The sequence below is a fragment of the Microcebus murinus genome, chromosome 7 (genome assembly GCF_040939455.1).
Source record: "Microcebus murinus isolate Inina chromosome 7, M.murinus_Inina_mat1.0, whole genome shotgun sequence".
NCBI lineage: Eukaryota > Metazoa > Chordata > Mammalia > Primates > Cheirogaleidae > Microcebus > Microcebus murinus.
The window spans coordinates 32,583,536-32,599,469 of record NC_134110.1 but is presented as its reverse complement, the minus strand read 5'-3'; the positions used below and the strand labels follow the sequence as shown (position 1 = coordinate 32,599,469).

Here is a 15,934-nt window from a genome sequence, read left to right as displayed (position 1 = left end):
ATGAAAAGAATGTATAATCAGTAGATTTGGGGTAAAATGTTCTGTAAATGTAAGCCTATTTGCTCTAGAGTCCTATTTAAGCCCACTGTTTATTAATTTATTTTCTGCTTGGATGATCTATCCAGTTCCGTCAGTGGGGTACTGGGTCATTGCATTTTTAATAGATGTTGCTCTGTTATTGCACATAGAGCTCTTACTATGTATCTTAATATGATTTTCTGAAGGAAACTTGAACTTAAAATGCTATATATATTAATTATTATATACAAGATTAGCTCCTATGGTCACACAGAATACTCATCTGCTCAAAAATTGGTTTAAAATGGTCTTTTATAAATACACAGAACAACATCTGGCTTGTGATAGGCTAGTTACATGTGTGAATGAGTGAAGGGGTACAGGGTGTGTTGATCCAGCACTACACCCTGGGCACTCATCTCTGTGTTTTATGGGGAGAGCAAAAAGTCCCATGGCCCTTCTTCAGACTTGTGGTGGTCTCCTCTCACTCCCAGAACCTATTTACATTAGCAGATATATTTTTAAGGGCTGGCCCATAATGAGGCAGGCTTTGTGCTAAACGTGGTGGCCACACCAGGGTAAAGGAAGTGACCTCTCTCCTTCAGGGCTCAGGATCTCTTGAGGGACCAGACAAGACCTGCCCTGGCATTTCCCTTCACAGTGTCTATGCCCACCTTTTCCTCTTCTCTGTTTATGCAGATCCTGCCAGTTTTCAAGATCTTTTTTCTCTCCTTCAGCCAAAAAAGCTCTCTTTTCTCTCCCTCAGAGAATCCTGGCTGGTGGAACTCAATTGTCAGATAGCTACTACTTCTGAACTGCCAATTATGTTGTGTGGGTTGTGCTTCATTACCAATAAGCTCCTTGAGGGTCACAAATGAGTCTGTTATATTTTATAAACCTTAAAGTATTCAGTCACAAGCCATCCAAGAAATATTCAGTGGTTAATTAAAGCAATACCTTAATCAATAGGTTTACTATTAGATGTTTAACTTTTTTTTAAGTATTATCCTTTAAAATAACAGTTTGCATCTGATTCATCCTAGCAGTACTGATGCTTTATACAGGTGACACTGAGATGCTCACTGTGTCCCTGGCACTCTGCAGTGATGAAAGGTTGGATGAATGCAGAGATGGTGCAGAGGAAAAAGTGACAAACTCGGTGTGAGGAATGGGGAGGAGATGAAACCCAAATGGGATTTTGAAAGTCAAAATCTTGCAAGCAAATAGAGAAGAAAGAAACGTTACTTACTCATTATATGCCGATACTGGTGGGAGAAGGGTGCGTTGGCCAAGACACGAAATGGTGTTATGTGTTTGAGGACAGATATGCAGGTGCCAGGAGAGAAATGAAGGAAGATGTCACTGTAGAGATAGGAAGGCGCTAGGTCCTGCGGAGCCATGAATGATGTATTGAGTTGCTTGGGGCACACTTTGTGGGGTGAGAAGTTACCTGGGGTGGGGCACGTGTGACCAGAGCTGTGAGAAGTAAACGCTGGGGTGGATACTTCACTGTGAGTGGAGTTTTTTCTTTCTGATCACCACCCAGTTTCTGAAATAACGAAGTTTCGCTTTGTATAGCACATCAAAATAAATTATCTGGGGTTAGGTGGTAAAAAAAATTTTTAAATATATCTGAAAGTTCAGTTTCTTATCAGAGGACCAGAATGCAAGAACTATGCCAGGGTGGACCCATATGAACTCATTTCATATTTTAATATCAGAGGTTTCATGTAAAACAAGTCATTGCCATTCTGAAACCAAGCCTATAATTGTCATATAAGGAACACTATTGTAATCATCATGCTAATTAATCATTCATCTGTCTTTACTGAACACATTTTATGTCCTTAATTTTAACAATTCTGTTTTGCATTGGTTTCCATAAACATCCCTATTTCTATTAAATTTCTACTTACCTGCTTCCTCTAAACCCTGCCATTCTCAACAGAGCATATAATTATTATTAATTTATTGATGCATACAAATATATTTCATTTTCCTCTCTTTCAGGAATTTTTCTTCTATTTATGGACTGCTTAAGAATAGTCAACTCACCAGCGTGCCTAGTCCGTAAATGAATCTACTTGCAAATTTGAAAATCATCTTAATTAATATTTTGGTTTGCACGATTTTGTGTTCTGTGAAATGTTTTTATAAAATGGTATGCTTTTTAATTTCAAAAGCCTATTTTTAAGAAAAGGAAAGAAAATCAGTCTTATTTTGTTGTCTCCTAATAACAAAAAAAGAATGATTTGTATAGTAGTTAATAAAGGCTGCCTATTGAAATCTCTCCTACTTCAATATAAACCTAAAAAACAAAGTCTTGTTATTTCAGCATAGCTCTAAATTTTGCACACTTGAGAACTATGTACAGTTGCAACTCATTGCAAGAAGTCAAGATTCTATACAAATTCTACATTCGAAAGTGATTTATCCATCTCAGTTATGGACCAATAAATATGAAAGTGTTATGCCAAAAGCATTCTGTCACATAAAAGGTTAATTATAAAGGCTTCTGCGGGAAGCAGAGTGGCACTGACAGACCAGAAACCTGATTTCCATGCCTCTCTGTAATTTGTTATGGAACATAAAGGTCATAATCCCTGTGGACAGTATTACTCTGTTCATTCTCTTTTCATCATTTACTGGTGCATTGTGATTTTAATTCAATACACCCCAGGAGGATGTGTTTTATTCCTTCTGTTAGAAGCTCGCACAACATGTTTCCTGGTCTTGGAAATTCAAAACAGTCTTATGCATTGTTAAATTGTCACTTTCTTACTTCAAAGCTACATTTTCTCAAGGCATTTACTTTTTACTGTGTACCACGTTTGGAGCCTTGTGTTAACCACAGAATGACTTTTGAATAGTTTAGCTTTCTCTTACCCTCTCATGATGCATCCTAAAACATAATTTGTTCGCACCTTTAGATTTGTCCAGTACACATTTCTCCATCTCAGAAACACATGGAACACAAGCCCCCGTGTTAGAGGGAGCAGTGGCTGCCTGCCGTGAGCTGGGCACACGTGAGAGTGAAGGGTGTGGACTCTATCACAGGGCAAGCTTGGGAAGGCTGCGCGCAGCTGGGGAGCAGCAGCTCAGTGTACCCTTTGGTTTGGAATTAATTTTAAACAAATAATAACTTTAGAACATAAGCCAGACTATAAAGTGGAAAAGAATTTAAACTCTCTTTTTACATGCATCCTTTTCACTGTTGAGTCCCTGATATAAGTCACAAACCTGCAAGTAAACTTCGTGGATTAAACCTTCCAACTCATCTTCTGTCTGTCCCCTTCTTTTTGATCCACTGTTACTACCTGAATTTTACCTTCTTATTTTACTGCCTACATTATTTAATTTAGTAAACACATTATTGAGAACATCCTATATGCTGGGCACTGTCCTACATACTAGAGAGAACAGAGGACAAAACAGGAAGTCATATTCTAGAGAAGCTTACATTCCATTGGGGGAACAGGCCATCACCCAGACAATGAGAATGCCAGGGAGCTATGGCATTCAGGAAGAGGGTTTAGGTTTAATTTGAGGGATTGAGGAAAAATAAGATGACATTTTAGCAGGGACCTGGAAAAGGGAAGAAGTGAACTACATTGAGAGACTAGCAAGTGTAAAGGTCCTGAGGTAGGAGCCTGCTTGGGTGCTTGAGACTAGCAAGGCTGCCAGTGCAGACGTAATGGGATGAGCAAGGAACAAGGAAGAACAAAATGAAATCAGAGAGCTGGCCTGACTGGGGATCTGAGCACATAGGGCCATTTTGGGGCTTTGCTTTAATAGGAGCTTTTGGGGAGGAGTTGAGTAGAGGAGTAGAATGGTCTAATGTATATTTTAATAGAGTCACTCTGGCAATGACTTGCAAATAGGCTACAGAGCAAGGTAGAGGGACACATTAGAGGCAACTGCTACGAAGGTAACAGGGAATGCTAGCATTGTCCAGTGTGGCAGCCATGCAAGTGTTGAGAACTTACGGACTTTTATGTACTTTAAATGTAGAGCCGATAGGATTTAGTGCACAGATTGGTTGTGAGATGCACAAAATAAGAAGTTGGATGATGCAAAAATTTTGGTCCAGGGCTATTGGAAAAATAAAGTTGCCTCTTTCTGGGATGGGAAGATGAAGGAGAACTGGGTGATATGTTAAGTTTGAGACACAAACATGGAGTAGGGGGCAGATCTCAGTTGGAGATAGACCTCTGAGAGCCATTATAATATAGATGTAATTTAAAGATATAGTGTGTGGAGATCAGAGAACAGACCCGTGGGATGTTACATCACTTACAAGTCAGTGAGTTGAAGAGAAACCAGAAAACACCAAGGAGTTGCCATGAGGCAAGGAAAGAACTGAGAGTAGTGCCCTGGAAGGCATCTGAAGAAAGGATTTCAAAGAAAAGGGACACATAGGTCCCTGCTGCACATAGGTCAAGTGAGATGAGCTCCAAAGATGGAACACAAGATTGAACAGCAGAAAAGGTCATTGGTAGCCTTAATTTACTTCATAGAGTGAAGGCTTGAAATAGATTCAAGACAGAATTGGAGGAAAGGAATTTGTTTATTCAGTTCTTTCAAGTATCTTGCTTTAAGGAATTGTAGAGGCGTGGCGAGTGGAAATGGAAAATGTGAGCATGTGGGAGAGACAGGTGAGGGTAGCTGGAGAGGTGGCCGTGAGAAGGTCCACGCACAGGCATCAGCCTAGCCCTGGGCAGTAGCAACACAGGAGACATTGATGGGTGTAGATGCAGGAAAGTGGGTGCAGTAACAGCCTGGGGTGTGTGCACTCACCACGCCAGCAGATGTCCTTGCCCTTGGTGGCGCCTGGTAACCACCATTAAATGTCATGTTCCACTGTGACCCAAATCCTCAGAAGATCCCTATAGGCTAACTTCCTTGGCTTATCACCCAAGTTCTTTCATGACTTGCCCTCTGCCTACCTCTTAAACCTTAAATTCCCACTGTGGTAATTACCAGGTAAATTCTAATTTCTCTGTCATCCTGGCATTGCCATCTGTTATCTTATTCAAGATTTTCCTGGTCTTGGCAGCATGAGTGATTTTCAGAAATAGACATTTTGAGTATTGTGTTAGGAGATTCTGGATCTTATTTAAATTGATTTTTGGCCTTAGATATCACTTTGGTGAGGGAAGGGAGGTCCTGCCTTGTTCCTGACAGGTGGGAAGAAGTGTCCATGTTCCCCATCTGGCCTCTGTTGACAAGGGGAGGGAGGGTGTTCTCGTTACTGCTGGTCAGGGTCAGGTGTTGAGCGCTCATAAGGCCTCTCTGACACCGGCCCAGCGGAGGAGTGGGGCTCTTCCTGCTGCCAGGTGGAGATGGACGTCCAAGCTCCCTGCGTGGTCCCCACTGACACTACAGGGCATGTTGTTGCCACCAAGTGGACATGAAAGCCCCGGCTCTCCACTGGCTGCTGCCACCACACACTGTTCCACACCCCCAGGTATTCTTCACTGGGGCCACTGGCAGCTACTTGTGGCCCTTCAGACTGGCTGGTCTTCCTGTTTACCTCCTCACATGTGTCCTTTTAGCCAGTCCACCTCACTCCTTTGTTCTAACCCAGCGATTCCCAACTTCTTAAGAACATGGAAATAAAGAAAATCATAACATACAGAACTCACTGGGGTGAGTGAAGCCCGAGAGCTGCCCAGCCCCACTGAGCTGCCCTGAAAGCTGAGGGATTCACCATCTTTGTACACCCAGGACCCATTCCCGCACAGTGATGCCGTAGTTCTGAGATTCTGGGCAACTCCTACACATCCTTTAAGACTTAGACCCAGAAACTCTAACCCACGGCACCCATACCTGTGTCATCAGCTACTTATTGTCATTGGCTTCCTTTTCTGTCCTAGGCTTTACAGCACTTCCTTAGGGCTGCTATAACAAAATACCTTCAACTGGGCAATTTATGAATAATAAAAATGTATTGCTCACAGTTCTGGAGGCTGGGGAGTCCAGGATCAAGGCACCAGCAGATTTGGTGTCTGGTGAATGCTTGCTCCCTGCTTCAGAGACAGCACCTTCTATGTTATGTGTCCTTGTAGGGTGGGAGGGGCAAGGAAGCTCCCTCAAGCCCCTTATGAGGGCACTAATCCCATTCATAAGGGTGGAGGCCTCATGACCTAGTCATCTCCCAAAAGCCCTACTTCTTAGTACTATCACAATGGCTATGAGGTTCCCACATAGGAATTTTGGAGGGACACCAACACATTATACCATAGCAGCCCTGCAGGACAGGGACTTTATCTTAGGTGACTGCATTCCCAACTGTCAGCCTGACTACAGCAAGTGCTCGTTGAATGTTTACACAGATATGTGATCAACCACTCGTAGCTTTGGGGGAGAAAAGTGCAAGAAGGAGTTGTTCAGCCTGGAAGAATAACTGAACAAAAGAAGCCTTTAGATTTGAAATAGAATTTTACCTTTCTCTGGTTAAATTAATTCTGGTTGGTCTCAGAGAACTGGGGTTTTTCCCTAACATCTACTTACTTGTCAACAGCTTTCAAGCATGGCGGGCTAATATAACCATTCCAGTAGTGTTTGATTTTAAAGGATCTGATAGACTTACTATGGCTTTAAAAATAACAGCTGATGCTTTTTCACAGCATATTTAACTATAGGAGACCCTAAAGCTATCTTTTTTAAAGTGATGCCTTCATAAAGTCAAAATTGTGGTTACTACCTTGCCAGAAGATTTTCTACTTTCTCATAATCTGAGAATTCTGCCCTTCAGTGTGACTAAAATCTTCTACAAAGTGACCCAGGCCAGATAGAACAATTGGAAGCTCTGGCAAAATGATGCGTTTTTGCAGAATCCAACAGCTCCTCTTCCCATGTTTTCGCTCAGTGGTGACCTACAATGTATTCATTCAGTGTCAACCCTACACTAGATACTTACTTTTGACCTCTTCCTAATGCCCAGTCCTGCGTCCCCACCTAGCTGCCTTCAGACAGCCCCTAAGCGTGCACCTCGGTGGTCCAACTCAGCCCCTAAAGGTACATGTCGGCAGGTCAACGGTCCCACTCAGCCTGCCCAGAAGGCTGAGTTTTTCATTGCTCTCCCCTTGCCCCAAATACTCTTCTTCAAAATGCATTCCTTATGTTAGCTCTTCGAGATAATGCAGCCAGGTGCTCCAGAGTGCAGCCTCTGGAATCAGACTGGTACTATCCTGAGCTGGTATCTGTGTATTATAAATTGCTGTGTAACAAACTATTCCAGAACTTCAGTTTAAAAGAACAGACTTTTATGGTGTTATACGTTTTCTGAGGTCAGGAATCTGGGACCCATTCTGACCCGGAGTCTGTCACAAGGGGACAGTCAAACTGTCAGCTGGGCCTGCAGTCATCTGAAGGCTTGACCGGGGCTGGGGAATCCACTTGCAAACTCACTGGCACGGCTGTGGCCAGACATCTCCATGCCTTGCCATGTGGGTCTTGTACGCTGCCAGACAGCCCTCACCACGTGAAAGCTGGCTTCCCCTGAGTGGTGCAGGAGAGGTCTACAAGTGAGAGAGCACAAGACAGAAGCCACAGACTTTTACAGCCGAATCTCGGAAGTGACATAGCTCCACTCCTACCACACGCTACAGGTCGCACACCACTGCTGGGTGATGTAGGAGGTCACTACACGGGTGTGGATGCTGGGGGGAGGGGAAACACTAGGCCCATCTTGGAGGCTGGCTCCCACCTGGGCGAGGTGCTGTACACATCTGTGCCTTAGTGTCCTCACCTGCAGAAGGGGGATAGTTGTGTCTACCTCAAGAAGTTGCCAGAATTTAGTGACCAGCGTGCCAAGCCCCTAAAATGAGTCCTGACACATGGTAAACACCTGATATGTGTCATGTGTCAGCTTTTACGGTCATGGCAGTGCTTCCCCACAACACACACGCTGCCAGCACAGAACGTGGAAGCCACCCTTCCCCTCCGCAGTTCCACTGCTCCCCAGACCTCAGCCGTCATATCCACGTCTTCCTCTGTAACCTGCTTGACCTGGAAGCCATGTCGTCTCTGCAAAATAATTGTGGCAAAAGTGATGTACCTCGGGGTCTTTAGTCTTATCTCTCTGTCATTTGCCCTTTATATACTTCATATCTTCCTGAAGTGCAGATCATCCTCTCAACTGCTTACACCCTTTAGATGCTGCCTTATTGCCTCCAGGGTAAAGGTCAAGCTGCCTGGCTTGCCCCTCCAGGCCCAGCCTCCCTCTCTGGCCGCTGCTCTGCCCCCATACCCTGGCCACACTGGACTTAGTGAGTTCAGACACCACCGCTCAGCCCACACACCTGTGTGCTATTCTTTCCCAGGGCAGTCTGGGTGCTTCTCACCTGCAGTTTCACTCCACAGTGAGTGCTTCCCTGGCCCCTCTCAGAGGGACTCCTTCCTCCGTGCTCCCCAAGGACCTGGGACTTCCATCTAGTGGTGGCTTCACTCGGAAGTGGCTGCCTTGCATGGCTGCCCCTCCCTCACCCGAACACCTGGCACCCACCTTACTCCTTGTCGCTGGTCCCCGGCATCTGCATTCTGTAGGCACTTCCCCTTGTCTAGGCACAGGGAGAGGTGGAAATCTCGGGGGTGGTGGGTGCTGATTGCAGGGGGTAGTGAGGAGGAAGGCGTTTGTATTTGATAAGCACCTTCTAAGACCCACTGAAGTAGGAGCGTCTTCCCCAGAACTACACAAGGTGGGTTTGTGTAGCCTTAACTTGAAGATGGAAAATCCACTGGCAGCGAAGCAGCCTCCCCCAGACCTCAGCGCCTCTGAAGGCTGGTGAGGTCTGAGCCCCAGGCAGCTCCAGGGCCCTGGGCTGGTTTGCTGACTAGCTTTTGGGAGTGTCACGGCCCTCAACAGCATGCAGTCTAGACACATCTTTATAGCACAAAGGAGTACACTTTTGTTAATATGATGCCTTTGTTGACAAGAGAAATGCTTCCTGTGTCCCCTGAAGACATTTAGATAATTTTACAAATGGGAGAGATGTTGCAGCTTCGGAAATTGGCAGCGCTTACTCTCTGCAGAGAATCCCTTTCAAACTCCCAGACGCCCTTGGCGGGTAGAGGGGCTGTTTCGATGGTCCACAAAATAGCCAACTCTCCCGTAAAACACGGCCATCCGCTAACGAACGGAGGGCTCGCAAGTCTGTTCTGTTCAGGTGGCATTTTTAGTATTTAGATATCTTTCTTCTTAGGTAATAGACAAACAGGGATGGAGAAATACAAGAGGTACATACAGAAAATCAAAAAGGACTGGTACTCGTCCATGTGCTTCACTGCCAAGAGCTTTCTCAACTGTTACTACATTTCAGAAGCTGCTCTGGAGCAATGGGGTTTTCACGAGTGCAGCACTCACGCTGGGGTTGGCAGCGGGGGCTCTGCCCACTGGCCGCGTGGTGGCCACTGTGGGGAGGAGACCCTGCACCCCGCATTGCCACCGGCTGTGATTCTGCAGACGCACAGCGTGTCCCTCCTCGCTCTCTGGCGTGCAGGGATCCCTTTGGGAGCTGCCCCTCCTTCCCTGGCAGTGCCTTTCTGTGCCGCACCTTCCCCTCTTCACCTACGTCCCCTCCGTGCTGAGCGTGGCTCACTGGGGTTAACCCGCTCCCCTAAGTTTACCTGCTCCCTCAAGCTAGTCGGTGGCCTGTCTCTGCTGGGGAACCCTGGCACAGAGCTGGTGGTGGGCGGTGTGTCCCCTCCCAGGCTGTGACCTCCGCAGCAGGACGAGGGCTCACCCCTGTCCTCACCACCCACACACGCCACATCAGCAGGCGCTGTGTGACATGCCAGGTGAGAGACCGCAGCCCGGCAGCGGGCTGGGGGATTCTGGGCAGCTTCTCATCTGTCCCCTCCCACCAGCGAGTGTGGCAGAGAATCTGCCCACCCGCCTCGCGCTGCCCGCTGAGCCTTTCTCACCTCGCGGCAGGTCGACCACAGCCTTCCTTAAACCTTGTGTGGTGCCAGGGTTGGTTTCTGTGTCCCTGGCTGGATCCCTGTCTCTGCACCTGCTGCTTCCAGAGCCCTCCCCCACCCAGGACCCGACCTCCTCCTGGCGTTCTTCCCTCCAGCATTCCAGCCCCTGCAAGGCCACTTGATGGGCCCTGCCTCAACTGTCCAACTAGCCCAAACCCAGGAAGTTCTTTTTCCTGTTTCTCCCAGCACCGGCCACAGCAGCGTCAGACGTGGTGTGTCTTGGCTGCCTGTGACGTGCTGCTGCTGGTCGGGCTCTCCAGAGCCGGGCTGTGTCCTCAGCCTCCCCGCCCGCCACCTAAGCACGGTGGAGGATCCATTTCGCTCAGCCTGGTTCCTTCGTCTATGAAATGGAGACACTTTAGTAAACAGCTTCAGACATCATTGAGAGACTCTCAGAAGCTGGGCATTGGTAACAATATAGCTGGAACATGGACAGTAGAAAACAAAACATTCAACTGTGGCTCACTTAGCCATCCACCAAACGTGGTTGAGCACCTGCTCTACATCGGCCTGTGCTGGGTGCAGAGGGAGGAAAGTCGAACCCTGCCGGAAGCAGCTCCCAGACTGGGAAGGAAGGAGTGGTGGCAAGGGCGGGGGACGGGAAGGTGGACAGGAGGATTAGAAGCACACACACTTTCTAAACACCAGAAATCAAAGAGCGTTTAGATCTCTAGTTTAATGTGGTGTTTCCACTGAACAAAATTCAGGATGCTCTCCTCAAACAAAATGCTTCGATGTGCTCATTCATTCTCCACCTCCAGCTTCCAAAACCACACCCTGGGGAAGCATCCTGCAGCCCTTGAGGGAGATCAGTGTCCCTGCCCAAAGAGATTCATCCCTGCAAGGAAAACACTGTGCAAAGGGAATTGTGTCTTCTTCCTTTCCTGAGCACAAACCAACTCTATAAACTCATGATTTCCAAAGATGTCAAGAGATAATCATACCACGCTTGACTATAAAAAAAAAAAAAAAAAACTAAAAGAGGGAGAGACAATCATAGAGGCGAGACTGGAAATCTTCCAAAGAGAGAAGTGAAAGCCACCACAACCCAGGCAGTGGAGTCCCCTGCCTCCCCAGCCTCTGGCCTCAGCAGTGCCATTTGTGAAACATCCAAACACCCCTAGAGGAGGCTTAAAATCCAGATGTTCTGGGAGCGCTGGGCCGGGGCAGGGCCCTCCGCCTGGGTACTCTGAGTTGAGAGGATGCAGTGTTCAGAGTGGAGGCCACAGGCCATTTCATGTTGAAGAACACACGCTGCATCCCTCATTCCTGCCGCCACACAAGCTTGATTGGGGTGAGATGTTCCTTCCACCCCTTAATTCTTTCATCTTAAACCAAGGGGTATAGCCATATTACAGAATATTTATTTCCCTTGGATCTTTTTCTCCTAAAAATCTATTATACTGAATAATTGAGGTCAAATTGTACATACTCAAAATTTTTTTTTTCTTTCCCATTCAACGGCATTAAGCAATATGCCTATTTCTCTGCTTCCATGTAGCCAATGACATGTTTTCTTTGGGCCACACAGTGTTTTAGATGATTTTCATTTACTGCCAGATAATTCCCCACATGCATCAGATTTCTGGCTTCTCTTGGGAAAGCAGATGTCTGTGACTGCATCCTGCTTTCCGCCTGCCCACGGTCTGCGGGGCGGCAGCCGTGGAGCCCAGGCCCTGCCAGGTCCCCACCATTCCATTCCCTGCCGCCCGGCCCTCAGGCCTTTGCTAGTAACTGTTCTGCTCATGTGCCATTTGTAGTTGACATCAATGGCCTAAGCCTTGAGGACTTTTCCCATATTCTCCGTTGAGTGGCACAAGCAAGTCAAATTAGGTAGAAAAAGTTGCAACCCAATTTTCTGCCTCTGTCAGTACAGAGTACTGCTTACACCGCTCTCCTGGGTCCCCTGAGTAAGCGGGAAGGGAGGGGGCAGACTCCAGACCTCAACTCGGTTCCCCAGCAGCTGCCTGCCCTCCCCTGGCTGATAGCCTGCAGGGTGGAGAGGCCCCCCACCAGGGGCAAGCCCAGAGATGGCCAGTGGAGCCCGGAGGGGCACAGTGAGCACATGGCATCACAGAGACCTGGGTTAGAACCTCAGACCAGCCGCTCCCTAAACTGTGTCCCTGAGGAGCCATATTAGTGCTCTGAGCTCAGGTCCTTGTTGGTAACACCTAGACAGGCAGCAGGATGTCTCTAGAACACAAGCAGTGCTCAATAGCTGGTTACTGTTACTGAGAAGCGGAGGCTGGGGGAGGGAGAGCCCTGAAGGGAAGAGTCAAGATGTGTATAGCAGCCAGAGAGCTGGAGCTGGGAGGGGGGTTCAGGTCCGGGTGCTGGCTGTGCTAGGCCCAGACACCAATGTGCATTGGGAATGGTGTCATTTCGCCAAGCACTGTGCCGCCTCTGCAAAGAGCAGGGCCAGGACTCTGCAGAGAATGGGGTGCACAGCCTCTGAGTCGGTGCAGGCTGTGCCAGGGGAGACGCGCCTCAGCTCAGGAACTGGCTGGGGCAGCACCACGAGGACTGGCTTCATGGGAGAAGGGAAGGAGAGTGGGGGCCCCACACTTGCGGCAGCTCTTCCAGGTGCCAGGCACAGGGCACATGTCTCGGGAGGTGATGTCTTTGTGGGCGTTAGGGGTGTGGTGCGGTGCGGTGCACCTGGTGCCCAGCTCAGCTCTACCACCTCTGGCTTTGTGACTTGGGGGAAGTCCCAGAGCCCTCTGAGCCTCAGTTTCCTACATTGACAAGTTGGATGATGGCATCTGCCTGTGGGGCTTGTGGGAAGAAAGAAAGGAAAGCCTGGGTAGAGCTGGCGCAGGTCCTGGCACACCTCTCTCAGAGCAGACAGTACCCCGTTGGGCAATGGCCTGTCTCTGAAAAGTGTCCTGGTCCCCCCAGGCCATAGGAAGTGGTGGGGAGGGGAAGGGAGGTGCAGAGAAGCAGAAAGGAGAGAAAAGAAGGAAAACAGAAGTCGCCTCAGCTCTCCCAGGACAAGTGCAGACACTGGTCTGCTCCGTAATGACTTTCTATTTTTAGGTGGCAGCGCTGCCTGTTTGTGACCTGCTTTGTAAATAGATGCTTTGCAGAGTAGATTGGGGCCATCCTGTGGGGCGAGAGGAGAAGCGGGGGCGGGAGACGGGGGCACCAAGGGGCTCTGCCTCCTTGTTCTCTCTGAGATAAGAACTGGGGCCTAGTGAAGAGCTGGGAGAAAATCAATTAGTGGAGGAGACTTGCGGAGCGGTGGCCCAGGCTGTGCCTCCTTTTCTGGGGCCATTCTGGGGCATTCACGCTGCACAGAAGTTGTTTGCTCGGTTTTATCAATTGCAGTAAATGCAGCCAAAAAGTGAGGGAAGAGGGGTCATGTGGTCACACAGGCAGCCCGGCATGATAAAGAGAGGACCAGACAAAGATCCTTGAGGAAGAGGAGGTACCTGAGCCCCGCAGGCACATCCGCAGGCCAGGCGCCGTGCTGGGCGCCGGATACACGTGTTGTGTGCTGTGACGTGCGGCTCCCACAGACCCTGAGAGCCGGGAGCCGTGTCCCGGTTTGACTCCTGGAGGACCTGACCCGCTGAGATGCTAGGGACCTGCCCGAGATCTGCAGTGAGCGAGGGGCAGGGTTGGGATCCAGGGCTCCCCGTGTGGCTCTGCGGCAGGGACTGGTGTCACTCTGCCTCCTGGGGCCCTGATCCTCCAGAGGGGTCACGTCACAGGCCCCAGCGCCACACCTGGCCCTCACCGATGCTAGGGACCGTGTGTCTTCTCTGCCCAGCTACTCTCCACCAGCAGGCCGAGGTGAGGAGGTCAAGTCTGCCCCCCGGGGCTGAACAGCTGCCAGGAGCACCCAGCAACCCACCCCAGACCCCAAGACAAGCAGGAATAGCTTCACGAGGACAACACTGAGCCAGGAGGGCTTTTCATGTTTGGTTTAGATTCTTTGTCCTCATTAATATGGGCTCTATGGCCAGTACTTGTGGGGTCTGTGTGGTTATGGGTCATAGGAAAGTTCTAGGTGACCCTCATCCACTCTCTGAATCTCAACGGTCTCATGTGGGAAATTGAGAGATCACTACAAACTTGCTCAAAGCCACTGCCCCTTGTGGTTCTGTGGCACTCGGGACCACTCTGCGTCCCGAAGCCATGGGATGGGCGTGGAGAGGATGGGGAAGGTGGGGCCGCAGGGCCAGTCGGGGCTGGTCCCCCCTGCAGAGACCCCAGTCTCCATGCTCCCGTCATGTAACCTCGCCAGGCTTGGGTCCCTCATTGCAAATCCCGCAGACTCTGTCAATACCCCCAGGTGACACTCTGTCACCATTCTTGAGGTCACCAGAAGCTTCCATGGACCACCCCTTCTCACATCAATGCCTCCCTGCCTCAAGTACCACGGTTTTCTCTGCCACAGGGGTGTGCCTATGGACTTGACACCCCCAGGAGAATGTCTCAGCCAATGAGGAATGGCATCTAGTGGGGAAATGCACCAGGTTTCTTGCCTCTTGGTGGGAGAATTTGGAAGCATGTTTCACCCCAGTTCTCAGAGGGGCCTCAGCAGGATTGAGCCCCAGACACCTCAGCAGTGACCAGTTGTTAATACACCCACCCTCACCCCTTCTACCTTCCCTCTGGCTTCCCCATTCTCCCCTGTGCTTCCTGGATCACCTCCCAAAGGAACCATTTGCATCCTTGAGTTAGGGTCTGCTCTGGGGGAAACCCAAACTACTCAACAGAATGATGTCCATGCCCTAATCCCTATGAGCTATGAATATGTTACTTTACATAGCAAAGGGGACCTTGTAGGTAGATTAGTTAAGGATTAGGGGATGAGAAATTATTCTGGATTATCCGAGTAGACACAATGCATTCACAAGGGGCCTTGTAAGAGGAAGGCATGAGGGTCAAGTCAGAGAGAGGAGATGTGAGGATGGATCCGGCGTGGGAATGATGTGCTATGAAGAGGGAGGAAGGGTCCACAAGCCAAGGAATGTGGGTGCCCTCTAGAAGAGACAAGGAAGCAGATTCTTTTTTAGAGCCTCTAGAAAGGAGCACAACCCTACCAACACCTTTATTTTAGCTCAGAGAATTCATATTGAACTTCCCAGCTACTGAAATTCAAGATTACTATAGGAGTAACATTTATCAGGTGTTGGGAGGGTGGGAGGGGGAAGGAGGGGATGGGTATATACAACCACAACGAGTAAGATGTGCAACGTTTGGGGGATGGACACGCTTGAAGCTCTTACTCGAGGGGGGAGGGGGGCATGGGCAATATATGTAACCTTAACACTTGTACCCCCATAATACACTAAAATAAAAAATAAAATAAAATAAAAAAAGAAACTCAAGATTACACATTTGTGTTGTGTTAAGCCACTGGCCTGTTAAGCCATGTGGCAATTTGTTACAGTAGCAATAAGAAACTCATACACAGAACTAAGACAATTTAGGCAGTTCTTGAGTGTGACAGGAAGAGCTCAGGTTTCAGAACACGGCTGATCTGCAAAGTGACCTGGCTTTGCTAACTAGCTGGAAGCCTTTAGGTGAATTATACAACCTCTCTAACTCTCAATTCTCTGGCCTGGATTTTCTGATATATTTCTAAGGTTGCTTAAGAGAAAACTCAGCATGGAGTGGGTAGTGGGAGGAAGCCAGAGAAATTTACTTTTCATTTCCCTTAAATACTAACAACACTTTATATTCTGCTTGGAGAAAACACACCATCTCATTGCCTCTTGAGAGAAATCTATTGCTCCTATTAGTTATGTAATTGAATTCCTAGAAGTTGGTGGATTTTTATCATTTTTATTTACTTATTTTTGGGCTTTGTCTCCTCCCCCATGAAAGGATGTGGGGATGGTTTCTGGCAATGCATGCAGGCTACACACAAGAGTAGAAGGAAAAGATGAGGTAGTGTGGGGGAAGAGCAATTGGGTTGAGG

At 48.4% G+C, this 15,934-nt stretch overlaps 1 protein-coding gene across 1 annotated transcript in view; it reads left to right on the top strand.

Annotated features, from left to right (window-relative positions):
• Positions 1–9,611, top strand: part of KHDRBS3 (KH RNA binding domain containing, signal transduction associated 3) — a 192,238-nt gene extending 182,627 nt beyond the window's left edge. The window contains exon 11 of the transcript XR_012920138.1: positions 2,029–9,611. The gene's annotated coding sequence lies outside the window, so the exon portion shown is untranslated. The remainder of the gene's footprint in view (positions 1–2,028) is intronic.
• Positions 9,612–15,934: the final 6,323 nt, after the last annotated feature.